The sequence below is a fragment of the Anser brachyrhynchus genome (assembly GCF_964034855.1).
Source record: "Anser brachyrhynchus genome assembly, chromosome: 1".
Lineage (NCBI taxonomy): Eukaryota > Metazoa > Chordata > Aves > Anseriformes > Anatidae > Anser > Anser brachyrhynchus.
The window spans coordinates 14,620,232-14,637,724 of record NC_137694.1 but is presented as its reverse complement, the minus strand read 5'-3'; the positions used below and the strand labels follow the sequence as shown (position 1 = coordinate 14,637,724).

Genomic DNA, 17,493 nt, shown 5'->3' with positions numbered 1-17,493 from the left:
GATGGTCCAAAACACCACTTTCTGCTGCCACTTCCATTACCTCTTCTAACACCTACAGGCCGCCTGGGGTGCAGCGTGCAAGACCAAAGTCCTTCGGCATGCCGGAGGGCGATAGGATAGACCCTGTCCTTTTGCAGAGAGGTGAAACAAAGAGCAATTGAAATAAGTATGGAGCTGAGGTTCAAGAGCTTTTGTTGTTGTTTGCTTTTTGTTGTTTGTTTTTTTTTTTTTTAAGTTGGAAGTAGTTACGCTAAATGCCTTTCATGAAGAAATGAATTTATACGGTATTTTACAAAAAATCTTATTTTTTAGTAGAGGAAAATCTCAGCTATGATAAACTAGCTAGTACAAGGCTTGCAAATCTACTTTAGGTACTTTTTCCACAATGCTCAGTAATAATATTTATCCCAGATAAATTCTTCTGAATTCTTAAAATATTTCTTCTTCTTTATTTGAACATGATTTTTATTTTCCTCGAGTGTGCAAACATGTTTATCACAGCTGCATGTTTAAAATCCAAATGTTCTGATCATTTCACTGTGTACTAGTAGTATACAACGTTTTGGTACCTGACTAGTGCCAAATCTATTCAAAACATTTTGTTTCCATGCATAAAATACTGTACTTAAAATTCTCATCGTTTCAACTATAGTTGAAGCTCTTCTGTGTGTTTCCCATTTGACAATCCTGTAGTGATTCATATAATTATCTTAATAGCTTAATGCTATTCTATTTAACTAGTGGTATTAATGTAATAATTGTCATATTAAAATCTAAAAATATTGAATTAGACCTTCTTCTAAAATATACTTTATCACTAAGGATAGGTTAGAAGCACTGTAAGATTCTGGTTTTAAAATAAAATTGTTATCCATCTAGATAGTTCTCTCACTGTGTCTCATAGAATTTAATTAATTAGTCTGTTTAAAATACATTAGGCAAATGATGAGGGGCAACTTGTTCACCTCACTAGGTGTGTAGTTTGATTTGGATTTGATTTTAAATGCTTGATTTAGCTTCCTGCACCAAAAGCTACCTATCGTTAAGATGCGTAAATAAAATTTAGGAAATCTGCCTCGTTAGCTATTTGCATTTGTGAGACTAGTGTTGCTGTTAACCAGGAACGTTTCCCTTGACTAGTGTTCTGGGAAATAACAGATTTTTCCCCCCTTTTTTTTTTTGGACAGACTTCTCGTATCCGAGAAAATAATCTTTTATCATGCTTAGCATCTGCTCTGCATCTAGTGAAGTATAACTAATACCATACTTCCATAAAATATCAAGCACTGCATATGAGAAATACGTTTAACGCTAGTGCTAATCTATCATTATTTTATACTTCTGCTTCCATTTTATTTCCTGTGAATAAATTGTGTTGTGTGAGGTTATTCTTTCCTTGAGTATATCATTGGTGTTGTGGTTTACTAATTACATAACTAGAAAACTGTTATTTTTTTTAATCTTCTTTTTAGGCTTGAGATTGCTGACTGAAAAATTGCTTCATTTTAAAATTCAGTTTGCTGGGAGAAGGATTGGCAGGGAGGAGTCTCATTTTTTGGTGCAGCTTTTACCTCAAAATACTGAAGCAGGAATACATCTGTGCAAGCTGAAACATGGGCCAGGAATTGGCCAACAATACAGAAAAGGTTTATGTAGATTATACTTGTTCAGATAGATTTAGTTTGTGTTTGCTGATCGGGTTGCACGAAGCGTGCAGTCCAGCGCATCCTCGCGTGTACTTCCAGCTTTCTCACCCTGGCAGTACTACCCGGGGATGTCCAGATGAGTCTGGAGACAAGTGTTTCTCGTTCTGTGACTCTAGGTGGATGACTATCAGTAAAAATGGTGCTTTTGAATTTGGCTAGGACGACAAAGGATTAGTTTGCAGTGTAAGTAAACCTTTTCATTGCTGTCTAACGCCAGATGCATTCAGAGGGAATGCTGAATTGAGCAGTAAAGCTTTTCAGCATTTTCACATGGGCAGGAAAGGCGTAGTCAGACCCAGACACTGCTGCAGAGAACAGCACGGTGCAGAACAGCATGTTTTCAGTAGCAGACTTGTGAGGTTTTTTTGCTGTCCATTAACTAAAAACGTGTGTGAAGCCATTACAGCCTTGATGCAGGAACTAGATGTAATAGAAGAGTTTGTACTCAACCGAAAATAGTTCTGTAGAAGTTGAAACCCTACAGTTTTGTATCAGTGTAGATAGTTTGGGTCTGAATCACTGAAGAACAGGATAGCCTTTCATTCAGCAACCTGGCATGCAGCATACCTTCCCGTCAGATGGAAACACAGTAAGATGAGGAGAGAAATTCTGTAGCGAAAGAATTGAACTTTGCAAAGACCGGTGTCTGTCACTGTGCTGCCAAACAATTTTGTTGACCCATTGCTTTTTCAGCTTAATGGAAACTTAACAGCTAGGGTCCTGTGGAAAGGATTCTCAACACTTGGCTGTACGCTGTGTGAAGTACCTCCCTTTTTTTGTTTTGAACTTGTTGTCCGACAACGAACAGTCATTTCCTGTCCACCTTCATAATGAGTGTGTATCATAACCCTCCACTGTCATCGCTTTTCTAGTTTGACAAGTCTGCATCTGTTTAATTGTCACTCGTGTAGAGACTGTCCCTCTCTTTGCTATGTGTTTTTGTATCTTACCCAGCTCTTTCAAACCATTTTTGAACGGGAAGCAGGGGTGTCTTCCTGTGTTCCTTGCCTAACATTTGACCACCGCAGATCATTGAGATTAATTTCTGTTGCAAGACCAGTACCTCATTATTCTGTAATAATAATTCAGAGACCGTCATTTTGTATATAAGAATTGTTTTTTTTCTTCTATATTCTTTCACTTTAGATGTCTCTACATTGAATCTCATTTACTATTTTATTACTCCGTTCAGCAACATTAGGTCTTTCTACAATCTGCTGATTTTCATCTTTAGTCCTCTGAGTAATTAAATACCAAAGATCTTGCTTGCTGGCTAACCACCTTCTCTGAATATGTTGAGTATGTCTGGCCTTAATACAGACCCTTGTTGCATGCCACTGGTGAAATTCTTGCCTAGAAAACTGACCGTTTTCACCCCCTTCTCTTTGCCTTGTAGGTAGTTATCTAGCCTTCAGGTGGAGGGGTTGAATGTTCCTTCCAGTCCCACGACAGCTACCTTTCCTCTAGGAAACGCAAATACGTGGTTTCATTTAACTTAGAAATTTAAATAGACAGTGTTAATTGGATTTCTCCTATCCACACTTTCATTTATGCCTTCCAGTACGTTTGTGACTCATAACTCTAACAAACTCCATTGGCTTTTCCCCAGTATATCATACTTATCTGTATGTGTGCTAATTTGGTTCATTATAGTTTCTACCACTCTGACCTGAACACTTTTCAGACTTGCTGCTGTTGGCTTATTTGTGCCCTGCCAAGCATTGATGGTACCTTCTGATCTTCAGGTGCAAGGTGGTTTTCAGCAAGAGGTTCTGCTTGTGGGTTAATAACTCAAAAACTGCCTCCGCGGGTTCTGGAGAGCTCCTGGGTGACTACAGACGGCCTGGCTCTGCCAACCTGCTCTGCAGCCAGCTTGCCCATCCTTCAGCTGGAGATGGGGTCTCAGTCCTTTGTTTTATTCCATAAAACAAAACCTTCTGAAAAAAAAAAATCTGGAATAAATACTAGGGAGCAGTTTATTGCCACTTAATGGGTAGACACATTTGGGGAAAAAAAGCTTTTTTTCTCCAGCTTGCTGAAGAAGAAAACATAAAGGTTTTTTGTATTAATAAGACGGCTTGAGTATAACTAATTTTTCTCTCATTTTCATAACAAAATAAATGTCCTGCTGATAGAGGCAAAGTGTTCCACTTGGCCTGAGTTGAAATCGCTTTTAGGAGACTGAAGTAAAAACAGAGGAAATAAAGGACTACCTTTGCAAAATGATTTCTGTTCCTTTAGCCACTAGTTTGGAGATCAGAACGGTTACGTGCGATGTGGGACATCCCATTTACCCTATTCTTCCCTAATCTGGGGGGACTTGAATCAAGAGCATCTTAAGCAGGCCACCTAGTGTCGGTGGGAGTTTGCAATCACTCACAGAGACTGTGTTCTCCTCTGGAGAAAGAAATGCCGATGGGAACTGGATTTATCTCATCTCCCAGGGAGTGCCCTAACCACCGTGCTTGAAAGCCTTTGCCTGTTTCACTGATTGTGTGTTTCATATGGAAAAGAAATGGAAGGAAATGAGGGAGACTCTGAATTACCTGCTCTCTGAGGGACCAAGTCCCTCTGGTGCTGGAAGGCACAAGGTCAGGACCATGCTGATTTCTTCTGTCCTATCAAAGTTTTTATTTTGAATAAAACTACCAAATAGCTGTTGAACAGAGCAAGGAAGAGCCATTCCGTAGCTTTGACAAATAAGATACTCGCTTGGGATCCAGTGTGCGCTTCAGGAAGCGTGTTTACAAAAAGTGAAATAATTTCAGCAGGAGGATGGGACAGCAAATATCTTGCCCCCTTGGCACTAGTTTGTCCTCATAGTCAGAGCACTCTTCTGCAGATCGGAATATTTGGGTTCAAATTCATTCTGGTAGAAAGGGGAGTGCTTTAATTAGAGACCCCTCTAACTGGGGTTTGTTACCTTCTTGATGTTTAGAGCCATTTAAATGGCCTTTTAATTAAAAAAATAAAAAATAAAAACATAGTTGGAAATATTTTGATCAGTCAGAATTTTAAAAACAAAGCACTCTCTGAACCAACCCAAAATTGCTGGTCTTTAAGAAAAATAAAGCCAGTCAGAGAATTGTAAATTAATGTTTGAGAAGGGAAAAAAAATCCATAGTAGTATCAACACCTGCATGTATTGGATCAGTGATAACTACTGACGTGTCCTGCATATAAAATAACGTTGGGGGCGGTGAGGATGCTCAGACAGCAGTTATCAGGGTTTGGTTGGCTGACAAAGGCTCAGCGTTCCCTCGCGGTGCGGTCTGTGCCACCGCTGAGCCCCGGTCTGCTGGGTGTGGAGATCTATGGCTATATGTACACCGGGGTAAATATTCTCTAGTGCATGATGCGATAATACCCCCGTTGCCCTGTAACGTTTGCCCTGTCCAAGGGCAGGTGTTTTTCTTGCAAAGGAAAAGGGGGAAGAAAAAATAAATATAAAAAAGTAAATAAAATAGTGTTTTCCCCCAAGAGCAGAGGAAGGACATACCAAAGAACATAACGCACAACCCCAGAGGTGATGTTCACATTTCCTCGCGTGGAGTCCTGAAATTCACAAGAACCTCACCTATGTCTGTTTGTCAGACTTGGGAAGATCTGCAATGCTTTGGGTTTTCTGCTGCTGCTCTGTAAGCTTTACCTGGCACGCTGGGAATCAGTCAGGTCAAAACCAGCCCGACTTTGCAATTGGAAAGGGGCAAGACCAAAAGGTCAACAGAAATGCTGAAGCAAGGAACAGAGCTTTTTGCTCTGTTTTGTTTTGTTTTGTTTTAGGGAACTAGGAAGAGAAGCCACTCGGGATGTTTTTGTATCCAGTCCATGTTGTGTTCACAGCTTCACTTGTACCGAACATTATTTTCACAAACTCGAGAAAGAACTGCGTAAATGCTAGGCTGCAGCGTCCCACAGACATTGCTAGTTTGGGTATCTCCCAGTTACGGAGATCTTGGAAAAAGAAATTCCCCAAAGCTTTTATCTTTCAATTAGCATGGGCCAAGTGAAGATCCTGCCTGTGCGCACTCTCAGGTCGTTCCTCCAGGCCACAAAGTGCCAGCTTTATCCACGTGCTCTCCTGCCTCCGGTCGTCGCTCTGCCTGAACCCTCACGGCACGCCGCTGCGAGCAGGCGTGGGGGAACTGAGCCGACCCGGTGCTTGTGCCCTAGCTTAAGGATGCCCGGTCATCTTCATCCTGTGAGTGGCTCTTTTGCTCTTCCTATGATGAAAAGTCAGAAGGTGAAAGCAGATTTTGGAAGCGTGGGCAGAAGGTGAAATCCCTTCCTTCCATGCGTTTCTGAGGTCAGTGTCAGTGAAACCTGGCGAGGTTGGCTCCAGTCTCTGCTGCTGCTTCGCTCTCATCCGCAGCGAGGGATTCAAGTTACTCGGTAGTGCGTGTGCTAGGTCAGTTTTATTTCCAGTTGCTTATCATGTGATGCAGTTATATGAAGAAATTATGAAGTTGTTGCCAGCATTTGCACCAGAAGCAAAGTTTAAGCAGACAACGTATTTTTTTTGTTGGTGGTGGTTTGTGTTTTTGTTTTTGTTTTTTAACTCACAGACATGGATGTGGCAATTTTAGCTAGATGGTATCAATGAGATAAGGCAAAGTTCAGAAAATAGATACCTTGAGTGTAAATTATAATGGTTTCATAACAGAGCTATAGAAACAAATATGTTCCGCTGAACACTTAACAGTTCAGCTTGCTGAATGCAAGACTTCATTTTAACCATTAATTACTCACTGAGTAATGTATGCCTCCTTATTTTTACTTCTGCTCCTGGGTTTTTGTTCCATACATAGTTCTGATTTAAAAAATATAGATTTTCAGTTTTTAAACTGAATCTTAGTTCAATGTCAGTTTAGCAGAATTGCCTCGTGTCTTGTTTTTGGTTTTTAAGTTTCATATTTACTGTAGGATTAGATTGAGTTTATTTTTTCAAAAAATATATAAAGCACAAAAATGAAAACAGTGCAAAGTTCTTTAGCAGAGGAATTAGAATATTTATTGGAAAGTTTTGTTTAATGTCACAAGAATATGCTTACAGCAGCTAACTCTGCAGTCAGTTGCACAATTATCAATTGAAAAGCAAGTAAAACAGGTGACACTTTAACCTGTTTATCACCTAACAAAGCTGTCATCTCTGCTGCTTCATCATGTCACACCTTTACTTTGCAAAATTCCTCTCTTAGCTTTGGCAAATGCAAACTTTACTGCACTCCAGTCAACCCAAGCATGATTTTGAGGAGTTCACCACTATCTTTGTAGTAGTTTTTCTTTTGATTTATGAGAAAATATTTCTGAAAATGTATTACAGCCTCCTTTTAGGTTCAATAAACATAATCACCTGAAACTTTTTTGTGTGTCTGTGCCATACTCAGCTAGCTGAATGTCTGACCTGGGCATTTTATGTCCGTAAAGGGAATCAATACAGAAAGCTTTGTCGAACTCGGTTTTGTAAAGCGGACTTTTGGAGTTACATGAGATGCAAAATAGTATTTCCTTTTTCTTTCATTTTTTTGTGAATTTTAGAGCAGTAGCTTTGCATTCTTACGTGGCTGTACAGCATTTCCTTAAAAAAAAAAAAAAGCTTAAGCTCATTATAAACTATTTTATTGCGAGTCATTTCAGCGGGCAGTCCGGACAGCCAAAAGCTGAGTGGCTCCTTCGGATGTTTTGCATCTCCTCCGGCAGTGGATGCAGCCCCAGCGCGGTGCCCGTGCAGGCTGTGCGCGTCGCTGCGGCAGCGGGTGCGCGAAGGAAACGCAGGAGTTGTGACACAGGAAGGGCTCGGAGCCTTGCTTCACTCGCAGAGGAAGCTGCTCGCTCCCCGGTGTTTGTGTTGCAGACCGTGCTGGGCTTTTCAAGGCTGGATTTCACCCTGCCTGGCCCTCCTCTTTTTTTTATTTTCCTTTTATTTTTTCTCTTTAAGCTAGGGTTGTTTTTCTTAGTGTATTTCACATAAGACGTTTACGTCGGACGAGGCAGCAGCAGTATTGACCTACGCTGGTTTTACTGGTTAAGCTTTGCCATTCTCCTTTTTATCCTAAACTTTGCTTTAAAGCTTGATTTCGGCTGCACCGCACCAGTTGGTCTTTAAAACGTTCCAGTTACCTGTTAGTTGGGGACAGGTCTGCTTTTCCTTAAATATGTCCATCCCCGATACAGACCCCGCCAGGATGGAGGGGGACCGCGGATACAGCACAGCCACCTTACATTTTGGAAATCCCTACAGCTGGCTCCTCTGAGGCACCCTGCAGGTGTACCGGTTTGGTTTGGGAGAAATGGGGAGGGGGTTCAGAGTCTGAAAGGTTTCTGTCAAGAATTTCCATGCAAGTTTTTTTTAAAATTTGATCGAGTTGAGCAGCCACAATGCTGGGCCAACACTGCTCCTTTCGTGCTCAGGGGTAAAGCGTGGTCCGCGTGGTGCTGGGTGTCCTGTTAGCGCACCCTCAGCAACTGCACCCACTCTGCTTCAGGTCGCCTAGAGAAGGAATCATTCTGGAAGTTTAGAAACATTGCATATTTTGGTGGTTTAAAAAATAAAGTGTACCTATTTACAAAATCTAACCTGTGCTTTTTATTAAGAGCAAGAATTTGATCATCTAGAAATATGCATAGGAAGTGTTGCTGGGTGAATTTCTAGTAATTAATAACTTGTTTAATTTGATGACAGTTACATTAAGTATTTAATTTGGAACTGTGCTGTCACTTAAAATACCTTTTTTTCTGTTGATTTCTCTGTAAAAGTAAGATTTTGTCACCTGGCTTTCCACATCCTATCATGCAGCATTGATGTAGAGATTTAGGTAGTTGCTCACAGTTAATTTTGTAAAGATTATTTTGTAGTACATCATCGCAGCAGTACTTTCTTGTAAGTATGGACCAAGTCTTGGGTACTGAAGCACAAACAGCTTTACGTGGAATCAAAAGATACTGCAAATAAATCATTATTTCCTTTATTTGACTTTTGCTGTTCAAACACAGATTCCATTCATGTGTTAGGGAAACTTCTGAAGGCATATGCAGAATTGTAATTTTCCTCTTTTTTTTTTTGGAACTTAACGTAGTTAACTTCCAGCAATGTCTGCAGCTGGCTGCCTAATAAAAATAACTTGCATTCCTAGAAACATTAGGTTGTACTGAGGGCAAAAATGACTAAACAGTTTTTAAAATGCATCCCGCATTGTTACATTTAAATGTTTTGTCTTAGTATTAATCTGAACTAAAAGCTTAACTGCAGTGATATCTAGTAGTGTTTTTGTTAATGTGGATTATCCATCTACAGAAAAGTTCTCCTGGTATTGTATCAGTTTGCTTTTGTATCTTTGGATGTACTCCATCTATTATTTTGAACCTATTGAAAGGCTTCCTGATTTCTGTTGCTTTAGTGATTTGTCTTTCCTTAATGCATGGAATACTCATGTGCGGTTGCCAGAAATACAATAACCAATATTCTTGTGGTGCAAACGGACAGTGACGTTTTTATGCCTAAGAGTGTTACACGGTCTTTCATACCAGTTTTTCTTTTAACAGGCAACTTCTGTTTTATTTATTGCACTCTGACTTCCTGATGTTAATGTAGTGAAACTTTGTCATAATGTAGAATTTGTTTTAATGTAATGATATTTTTTGAGCTCCCAGTTGAACTAAAAATACAGCTTTTAGTTAACTAAGAGATAAAATAGTGCAGCAATATATTTCTAGTTTTAAAACTTGAGGGCAAATTAAAAATGCAGAATGTGTCATTGTTGCTTGAAGTTCAGGTTCTGGAGAGTTTTCAGCGGCAGGGCTAGATTTTTTTGTAATGAAATTGATGAGTCTCTCAAGCAAGGTAGGAATGTTATGGTGGTGTTGCGTTGCGAGTCTAGCAAGGTGCCCTGAGTATGGAAGTGCTGTAGCAAATCCCTGTTGCATGACTTCTGCAACAGGCTTTTCCTAGGTACGCCAGGTCGCCGATGAAGCAGGTCTGCCACATAAAGTAAGCTCCACAGCCCTCGTTTTGGTCTCGCAAGTGAAGAAGGCAGGTTCTTGGTGGTGTATACAGACAGTGAATAAACAGCTTTTCTCCTTTTTTATCCAGTTCTTTACAGACCCATTTGGTTTCTCATAATATTAGTGTGGAGAGTTGCCTGTCCTTGCCGCATGTGTCACGTCCTCCTTACCATGTGCAGCTCTGAGTGAAGACCCTTGGGGTTAGCTGCAGCCAGGAGCTGCATGGCACAACGTATGGGGTGGCTGAGGCCAGACTGTTAGCTGTTGTTTTCCAAAATAACATTCTTATAAACAGGGCAGTGCTCACTGACGCTTTGCGGGAATAAACTGTTCAGCCGTGATAACTTTTCATAGATTGGAAGAAGAAAATACCGGTTTGAGGCTCAGCTGTGAGAGGAACTTGCTTCAGCAACAACAAAGCTTCTGTCAGCTTTAAAACCTCGTCATCTCTCCAGGATGCTTCCTCTGTTGGTGACATCAGTGTCCCTTTTACTGCTCTGCTGGCTGCCACTGGCCAGGTTGCTGCTTGCTGGGCGCCCGATGGGGATGTGAATTGCCCTGGTGGCACGCTGCTGCCAAGGGGCCGTACCCGCTCCTGTCATCATCTTCCTCACCCACTTCTGTGGCTCTTCTCACCCTTTAGTGAGGCTATAAATAATACAAGAAAGCTATGTGCTTTGATTTGGGTAGGTTTGGGCTGTTGTTTTTTTTGTGGTTTCACACTTTTCCCCCCTTTGTTTTGGTAGCTTTCAGCTGGCTTAGCAACCTAAACTTGCGCGTCGGGGCAGCAGGTGAATACCAGGGGCAGTGCAAAGAAAAAGCTGGGAGAGTGCACGGTTCAGGGGGAGCAGCAGCGGCAATTAATTATTAAATCGGCTCAGCCTGTCTTATCTAAACTACAATCTTAAAAGCGTATCTTTTGGAAAGGGCATCTGACCTTGAAGATGAAAGATCTGCTGTTTGAATTAACCTAAAAGTGATATTTTTCTGGGCTATGCCTGTTCAGATTTGAGTGTTTTTCTTGGTAGTTGGTATCCACAGACTGATGATATGTCTAAGATTTAGTGGCAGTGTGTTATTTTTTTCCCCCAAAAAGGCATGCTCATCTCTAACAGGAATTCAGAACCCTAAAAGGGGATGTGGTAGGGAGAAAGTTTTAATGTATGGTGTGAGCCTGCTCATATTATCAAAAAACACAGCAACTCTGTCAGGGACAACTTCATAACTAAAATTCCATATGTAGTGTAGAAAATGAGAATTAAATGAAAACAAAAAGTGGTGGGGCCTGCTGGGCTGCGTATCCAGAACATTGGCTTCTGCAGCACTGCATTCAGCAGGGAAGAGGTAGCAGATTGAGCACAAGTTTCTGCAACAACTTTGTGAATTTACCTCAGGATGAATTTTATTGTACGTTACCTGAGCACATGTATTTAGTGAGGATGCACCGATGTTACAGTTTTTTCAGACTGGAGATCAGAACAAAAGAAGTAAGGAACTTGGTATGTTTGAAACATTTTCACTCTTTTTAATCTTAGAATTTGGGGGGAGGGAGAGAATCTGTAAGTCTGAGGGTGGTACATGTGGTCTCAGAACAAGTAATGGAGAAAATTAATGTGTAAATTAGGAATAAACAAATGTAGGAATAATACCTGTATTTCTCCTATGTGTGCAGGTGACCTTTAAGACATATTTTCTGAGTGTACTTTTTATGTACAAAAGGTACAAGTATATGTCTGTATGCTTAGATAAATACTCTCTGGACTATTTTCCAAAGGTATATATTGAAGTTCAAGTCCACAAGCAATTAAATACTGGTTTGACAGTTTCAATCAACTTCTGTGCAATTTAGAGTACATTCTTGCAATACTGTCAAAATGTGTATACCCACACTACATGAAAATAATTGTGTGAATATCATTTAAATTTAAGTCACTAATTCTAATGCACTACTAGCAGACTGACTGAACCAAAACCTTTATTATTAGTTTTAATTAAGTCAGTAAGAGATATCGATATTACTTGGAATTACTGAGGAATCTGAAGCTCAGGCTAAGAAATACTAGTTTGGGGCGCTCATGAAGATTTTTATAGCATTGCACTGATCAAGCACCAAAGCTGATCTTGTTTGCTCTAAGTAGTTAACGTTTGAGACCTTTGCCATCTAACCCCTTGAGGAAGCAATGTGCATATGAGGACTAAAGCAATAAGCTTTAAACTCTACAATGTACAGCAGCATTGCTGCTGTAAGAAATTGTATTTTTGTGAATTTTTACTTGTGCATTAACTCTTCGTGTGTCATTTAACATGAATCCTTTCCATCTAAATATTCTCTAAAAATATTCAGAAGCTTTTGGAGTCCTAGAGCAGTGGAAAAGGTTGTACAAGAGAAGTAACGAAGGATCTGTCGTCTTCCTGAGCTTGCTCTAAGAATTGCATATCTGAGTGTTGGAGGAGGAATGTTTATTCCTCTTTGGGTTAGTTTCATCTGTTTCCCTAGACGCATGTAAGCCCGATGCTGCACCCAGAGTGGTACTGCTGAGCTTGATGGCACTGGGGAGGTGGCCAAGTGTTCAGATCATCTTTTACAAGTAATTGAGAACAAGGTCTGGTTTTTACATGATTGTACACTATTAGCTGTAGCTACGTTCTGGGAAGACAGACACCTCTTGGTATTTCAGCTTGCTTAGACAATTCGTGTTAGAAGGTTTACACCAAGAAACTCGTGTTCAACTCCAAAAATAAATAGTTTTCATTTTTGTTGTTATAATACTTTATTTTTAATGAGAGAAACTTATGTCTAAGGATTCCCTAGGGATCATGGCCAAGAAAGAGGAACCCATTAAATACGAACTTTCTGAAAAGGTGACGTTTTTCCTAAGAAAGTAGATAGTGGGTTGTCCTTTCCTATGCTGTTAAGGTACTCAAAGCTGTTTTTAAAATGTCACTTGAATGTCTGTTGACATCCAAATGGGCAACAGCTTCTTGGCCTGGATACAGATTGAAAAGGAAGAGATCTGTATTTGTCATATATCTCTCACCAGGCAGGATGGGGCAAACATCTTGCAAGTGGAATCAAGTGAAGGGACTGAAATGGCTATTCCCTGCCTGAAATATGGGCAAATCTCAGATGTGCAGACAGAAAAAAATGGAAGTGGGTGTATCTCAGGCCTTCTAGGATTTCCCCAGAATAACAGAATAATTTATGGGTTTTAGGAATGAACTGTTCAGAACTAATGTATGCCTCAGTTAAACCTGTGTTCCTCACTTTCCAGCCTTCTTGTTTCCGGGAGGTTAAAAAAGAAGGCAGAATGCCATGGCCTTTCTGGAGGAGCAGCTCTGAAAATTTGGGACTGCTGAGGCATCAGTCTGATGTGCAGGAGAACATAAGCATAACTTGAATGTCTGTCAAGCACCACTTGTTAGTCAAGGATTTGTACTTTTCCTCCGTACAATAATAGTTGTTTGATTTGTTTATGAAGATCTGTGATGCTTCAAGAGTAGCAGGAGTGTTTTATAGGCTGCAGACATAGCTTCATAGAGTGTATTTCTGAAAATAGATCAGACACTTGATCTACTGGAGTTGTCAAGTCAGGATACTGGGAATTCATAGAAATCTGTTTGCTGCTAAATATTGTTTAGATAAGACACCTGCCAGTAACTTTTACTAGCAGTCTGCAGAAATGATCAGCTAGAGCTTGAGGGATTCTTCTGAGATGACCTCTGCAGACAAAAGCAGTAGGATTTTGGCTTTCCCAAATGTTCTGACCTGCACTGCTCTAAAAATCCTCTTCTGTCCACTGGTGCTGAGATATCCATGGCACTGAAACACTAGGAAACTGATTTGGGGCTCAGAGTGAGATTAATATACAATTACAGAAAAACCTGAAACACTTAGCACGGCTGCTGCTCAAATACCTGAGCTGGTATTTCATTTCTGTGGCGGGTTAATTTTTTTGCCTGAAGTCTGCTCTGTTGTTTTTGCCAGTGTTGAACTGCTGAAGCTGTAGCCTTGTTTCTAGGTGGAAAAAAAGCCTGCGTGTTGACCTACCTAGCACTACGAGGAAACAAAATTAATTTTGTCACTATTTTAGGCCCACACGACTTTAGCAAGAAACACCTATACTCCCAACAGATTGGACTCTTCTTTCTGCATCTTTAAGTTTTAGTCAAAGAACGCGTTGCAGACTCAGCAGTCTCCATGTACTTACTACGTGCTAAGAAATGTCCCCAGGTTCAAATAGCTTAAAATGTGAAAGCTCTCAGGTAATAACAGTGTCCATCAGGAAAGCACTGACTTTTTAGATTTGAAGCCTTCTCTTGAAAATTCCTTAGGAATATTCTTTTGTTGCACAGCACCAAAAAAGTTTCTCTAAAGTGATGCTGGCATGTTGTCCTTTCTTAGTTGGGACAAGCCCAGCTCCTTCTATCCAAAGCTTGCTACAGAGGTGAGAGGTTTTCTTTTCAAATTAGTCTTAAAAACACCCTGATAACATCTTCTTGCTGACATCAGGTGTGTTAACGTCTAATTCTAGGCACTGGTAAATAGGCAGTCTCCTTAATATTTTTATGTAGTAGTATTATTACCTGAGCCACATTTATAGACTCAGAAAAGCAGGCTGTAAAGGAATCACTTTTGGCTGCTCCATATTTCTTAACCTAGTTAAAGCCTCTGTGATGAACAAACAGAATGATCCTTTATTAAAAAAAAAAAAAAGTTTTATTTTCTGTATTATCCGCAGTGATATTGTATTTCTCACCCTTGGCTTGTTTTGTTCTCAACATTTATTTTTTTTTTAAGATTCTGTAGTTAAAACTTCCATATCAGAATTGCAGAGGTAGAAAAACAATTACTTGCAATGCTTTCTGCATATGATTGAGTGCACAACTTGTCTGTCATTAGCACAAGCTGTCTCTGTTAGTAGGGCATTTTCTAAAGCTATTTACTGGAAGTTAATCTATAAGGAAAATGTTTGTGGTCTTCATCTCTACTGAAGAAGACCTCTTAAATTTAAATAAGAGTTTTGATATTGTTGATGAATTCCCCTTTTTAGTTTGAAAACGAAAGCACTGCTTATGGCTTCCTGAAACACTGGCTCAGGCAATCTATTGATGGATCACTTGAGACACCTAATATTAAGATACGGAAAATTGACAAACCTCCTGGATGTATCTTGATCAAAAGCTAATATTAGCCTTGCTTTTCAAATAGTGAAATTTTATTTTCCAGAGAGTGAAAGCACTGTTGTAAAATTATATTTGCTAGGCTGTTTGCATGGTTACTATGCTCCCCTCCAACCCACCCCCCCAAAAAATAGTGTATTGTTTTGTTTTTACATGGAAGTTAACCCTTCCTTAATGTTACCCTCTGTTATAATTTAACCATTCAGAACCACACTGGGACTTCATGCCATTCAAGGACTGGGAGGCAAACTTTGCCAACCCGAAGTTCCTTTAAGCTTTTAATTTGTCAGCTTTTTATAAGCATATCTGTAAGCATTTTTACTTAACTGTTTGTTCTGTTATTTATTTACACATTGATATTACCTACTACTTCTGTACTTATTACTTGATTACTTTCTCCTTTTGTTTTTTTTTATTATTTTGTTTCATTATTCCTTAGCTTCTGTGATTACCTCTTCTGTGAGGAAAGTGTACCTACAGTGAATGCTTTCCCACTCAGAAATCCCAGACGCATTTAGTATTATTTTGCTTAGGTAGATTCATACCCCAAATATACAACATACTTTTTGGTTTTGGTCTTGTTTTTTGGGCTGTGTTTTGTCTTGTTATTCTGTGTTTGTTTCTTTTTACTTCAAGCCCCACATTGAAATTAAATGGGAAAAAAGCAATAACAATAATAATAATCATTAAAAAAACAGGTTCTGTACCTTCAAAGATCTGTTGGCTCCATTAGTGGTCTGTCTGGGCTCCATTTCGGGTCCAGCAGGTCGGGATGTCTTGAATCCAGTTCTGTCTTCTGCCCTATGGAAACCGCTGCCAGGAGGACCCGAAGTGCCCCCTGAAGAGCTTACTTACCGTGACTAATCTCTGAGAGTGCTGCTTATGTATTTTCACACTCCCCAACCGCTTTCTCTCTCCTTCCAGGGCCTCAGGCAGAGGATTCTGTGATTAAGAAAGAGACTCAGATAAATTGGGGCCATTTCCTCGCCTGCCCCCTGGGATCCCTGCAGAGGCAGGGAGGGTGAGCAGCTGGGGAGCACAGTGCTCCAGGGAACAGCTTTGAGCTTAATTTCCTGGGGACTGGGGCTCCATGCGTGTGTGCAAATATATACAAGTTAAATCTTAAGACATTTGTAAGTGCCTCATGATGTGGGCTTGCATTTGTCAGAGTGTTTTATGTTGGACTCAGCTGTGAGAATAAATTTGCATTCAGCTGGGGTCCCATGCTAGCCTGCTGCAAGTGGACATTTTTGGCTTTCTGTACAGTCCGACAACTTCTCTGCTACAGGTGGAGCGGCCTCTGCTGAGGGGCTGCACTCATGGGCTGTGCTCTTCGCCCCTAATGAATAAGTCGGGAGACTTATGCCCAAGGAAGTATTTCCAGATAACGGGCAACGTAGCATTTCCAGCAGTGGTCAGCTGGATGCAGGCTTGCCCGAGAGGTGCTGCGGCACGTGGAGCTCCGCTGCAGCAAAGCCCAGCTTGTTCACAGAGCCCTTAACTTCTGGTAGGGGCTGTGCAGGGCTGGCTGACTGTGGGGACAGGAGGGGGCTTGGGGGTAATGCAGTGCTCATGCAGCAGTGCCCTGCATAAGAGCCTTCGCCCCGCATCCGCTTGGATGTGGCTGTATAAAAATCAAAGATAGTAAGACCTCAGAAGCGTAATTTTTTAATATTTTAAAGAATACATTGTTAATTTGATAATTTCTTTACTGCGAGGGTGACAGAGCGCTGGAACAGTTTGCCCAGAGAGGGGTTGGAGTCTCCTTCTGTGGAGATACTCGAAACCCACCTGGCTGCCATCCTGCGCTACGTGCTCTAGGTGAGCCTGCTCGGCAGGGGGGCTGGACTGGATGATCTTCAGAGGTCCCTGCCAACCTCGGTCATTATTATATCTGTAATTATATATATCTGTGTGATTCAAATTAATTACTGTGTATTATTCTGTGGAGTTTAGCCAGTGCTACAGCCTCAGAGAGACGAAGAGAGCGCATAACCTGACTGGAGAGGGCAGGTGTTGTGGTAGCTGGCAGGGCATGTTTCTCTGGGTTTTCCTAAACTTGAGGTAGGAATTTGACAACTTCTCAGAAGAGCTTGGGTTTCCTGGGCCGTTTTGCGAGCGAGCCTGTCCCCTTTTGGGCTTTCCCTGGTCAGGGCGCAGAGGTAAGAAACAAATAAGTCAATAAACACCGAATAAAGCAGCCCCGGCAGCCCGCCCCCCGGCCCGCCAGGGGGAGCCCGCGGCCCCGCGCAGGGCAGCGCAGCGCAGGGCGGCCCCGGGGGCAGGATGGCGGCCGGGGCCCGGCGGGCTCGGCCGGAGGAAGCGCTGCCGGCCGCGGCCCCGCTGCGGGGGAGCCGGGCGAGGCCTCGGGCCGCAGCCGGTGCTGGAGGGCTCGGGCAGGCGGCGGCGAGGCGGCGGCAGGTACCCGGGGCTGGGGCAGGTACCCGGGGCTGGCGGCCGCGCTCCGGGGGCGCCTCACGGCGGGAGGACGGAGCGGGCTTGGGCCGGCGCCTCGCGCCCCTCTGAGGAGGCGCCTCAGGAGAGCGCGGGACTTTGACCCCTTCCCTTATCTGTGTTTTTTTTTTATGTGTGATTCTTTTTTTTT

The 17,493-nt window shown here is 41.6% G+C and overlaps 1 protein-coding gene across 6 annotated transcripts in view; it reads left to right on the top strand.

Moving 5' to 3' along the window:
- Window positions 1-17,493, top strand: part of ATXN7L1 (ataxin 7 like 1) — a 116,057-nt gene that overhangs the window by 49,302 nt on the left and 49,262 nt on the right. The window contains exon 1 of one of the 6 annotated variants that reach the window (XM_080577597.1): window positions 5,497-5,907. The exons of 4 other annotated variants lie outside the window; for them this stretch is intronic. The gene's annotated coding sequence lies outside the window, so the exon portion shown is untranslated. Of the gene's footprint in view, window positions 1-5,496; window positions 5,908-17,140; window positions 17,310-17,493 lie in introns of those variants that run through there. One more of the 6 variants, XM_080577599.1, reaches the window with a different exon arrangement.